The sequence below is a fragment of the Stegostoma tigrinum genome, chromosome 7 (assembly GCF_030684315.1).
Source record: "Stegostoma tigrinum isolate sSteTig4 chromosome 7, sSteTig4.hap1, whole genome shotgun sequence".
Lineage (NCBI taxonomy): Eukaryota > Metazoa > Chordata > Chondrichthyes > Orectolobiformes > Stegostomatidae > Stegostoma > Stegostoma tigrinum.
The window spans coordinates 14779210-14781450 of record NC_081360.1 but is presented as its reverse complement, the minus strand read 5'-3'; the positions used below and the strand labels follow the sequence as shown (position 1 = coordinate 14781450).

At 59.2% G+C, this 2241-nt stretch overlaps 1 protein-coding gene across 2 annotated transcripts in view; it reads left to right on the top strand.

Moving 5' to 3' along the window:
- The first annotated feature begins 917 nt into the window (after positions 1-917).
- The window catches only part of plekhm3 (pleckstrin homology domain containing, family M, member 3), a 96560-nt gene continuing 95236 nt past the window's right edge, over positions 918-2241 (top strand). The window contains exon 1 of one of the 2 annotated variants that reach the window (XM_048535158.2): positions 918-1032. The gene's annotated coding sequence lies outside the window, so the exon portion shown is untranslated. Of the gene's footprint in view, positions 1047-2241 lie in introns of both variants that reach the window. The other variant, XM_048535159.2, reaches the window with a different exon arrangement.

Sequence of the window (2241 nt, the reverse complement as noted above, 5' to 3'; positions counted from 1 at the left end):
ATCTATGTTTATCTCTTCATCCACTCATCGTGGTCATGTGTTCCACTGTCAGTCTTGCATCACTACATGTAATGATGTTATTCACAAAGAGCTCAAATCGGTTTTTTTAACTGTATGACTACAGTGATGTAGGCTATTATTGCAGTGGGCATGTAAGGTCAGTGATACTAATAAAATGTTCAAAATGATAGCCATTTTCGGTGAGATATCAGAATGCTCGTACAGCAATTCACTGGAGAGGTAAAAAAGCAGGAGGAATTTGGTGAAAATGGGTGGTACAGTGGCTCAGCGGTTAGCACTGGTGCCGCACAACGCCAGGAACCTGAGTTCAATTCCGTCCTGTCTATGTTGAGTTTGCACATTTCTCCCCATGTCTATGTGGATTTCCTCTGGTTTCCTCCCACAGTCCAAAGATGCACAGGTTGGGAGGACTGACTGTCCTAAATTGCCCATAGTGTCCGAGGATGTGCAGGCGAGGTGGATTAGCCATGTGAAACACAGGGATAGATTGGGCCTGGGAAGGCTGCTCTTCGGAGGGTTGGTGTGGGCTGAATGTCCTGTTCTCGCACCGTAGGGATGCTATCGTCAGCATTCATCCGTGCATTTCAATTGTAAGCAGGCACTTAAGTCTGGATTTTAAAATACCACAAGAACAGAAATTGCTGGAAAAGCTCAGCAGGTCTGGCAGTATCTGTGGAGAGAAAGCAGAGTTAATGTTTCGCGTCCGGTGACCCTTCCTCAGAACTCAGAGCGGATTTTTGTTTTGCTTTTATCTTCCATTTAAGTCCTTTCCAGCCTGGAAGGGGGAAAGGAGCTGATTCGTCCAGACTGAACAAAAAGCTGAAAGGAACCACCGTCGCACCCTGAGATAACGCTCCCTCATAACGGGTGACGCCAGGCACCGCCTGAGGGTGGGCCTTTTGTCCGAGGCTCTGTTTATCCAGCAGGGGCGGGGAGGGTTTTCCGTGTGGCACCGTGTCCATGGGGAGTGTGTAACGGTGATTCGCGCGGTGGCGGCTCGATGGTGCTATGGTGAGAGGAGTTTTGTAAGTGACTTGGAGACGGTGTGTTTTATGGGGGAGGGAGGTTAAGAGAATTGGGGCGGCAGCGTGGGGAGGGGAAGCTGTGAGGCGGTTTGTTTACAGTTAGTTCACCCCCGCCCCAAGCCCGGGCCCGATAACAACAACAACAACAGAGACCGATCCGGGAGGGTGGGGGCGAGGAGAAGGGAGATGGCCCGAAGGGAGAGGGGGAAGACAGAGCCTATCCCCGTCTCTGTTCTCTGCCCCCCCCCCCCCCGCAATCGTCATCTCTTCTTTCTTTCTCCCACCCGCCCCAGCTCTCGACACCCACCGGTTCCCACCGACCCCCCATCTCTTTTTCTCCCCCCCCCCAACCCCCTCCTCATCTCTTCCCCCCACCCCCTCCTCCTCATCTCTTCCCCCCACCCCCTCCTCCTCATCTCTTCCCCCCAACCCCCTCCTCATCTCTCCCCCCCACCCCCTCCTCCTCATCTCTCCCCCCCACCCCCTCCTCCTCATCTCTCCCCCCCCCCCCACCCCCCCATCTCTCCCCCCCCCCTCCCCTCATCTCTCCCCCCCCCCACCCCCTCCTCCCCCCACCCCCCTCCTCATCTCTCCCCATCTCTCTCTCTCCCCTCCTCATCTCTCCCCCATCTCTCTCTCTCCCCCCCCCGTCATCTCTCCCCCCCCCGTCATCTCTCCCCCCCCCGTCATCTCTCCCCCCCCCCGTCATCTCTCCCCCCCCCCCGTCATCTCTTCCCCCCCCCCATCATCTCTTCCCCCCCCGTCATCTCTCCCCCCCCCGTCATCTCTCCCCCCCCCGTCATCTCTCCCCCCCCCCGTCATCTCTCCCCCCCCCCGTCATCTCCCCCCCCCCGTCATCTCTCCCCCCCCCCCGTCATCTCTCCCCCCCCCCGTCATCTCTCCCCCCCCGTCATCTCTCCCCCCCCCGTCATCTCTTCCCCCCCCGTCATCTCTCCCCCCCCCCGTCATCTCTCCCCCCCCCCGTCATCTCTCCCCCCCCCGTCATCTCTCCCCCCCCCCCGTCATCTCCCCCCCCCCGTCATCTCTCTCCCCCCCCCGTCATCTCTCCTCCCCCCCCCCGTCATCTCTCCCCCCCCCCGTCATCTCTCCCCCCCCCCGTCATCTCTCCCCCCCCCCCCCGTCATCTCTCCCCCCCCCCCGTCATCTCTCTCCCCCCCCCGTCATCTCTCTTCCC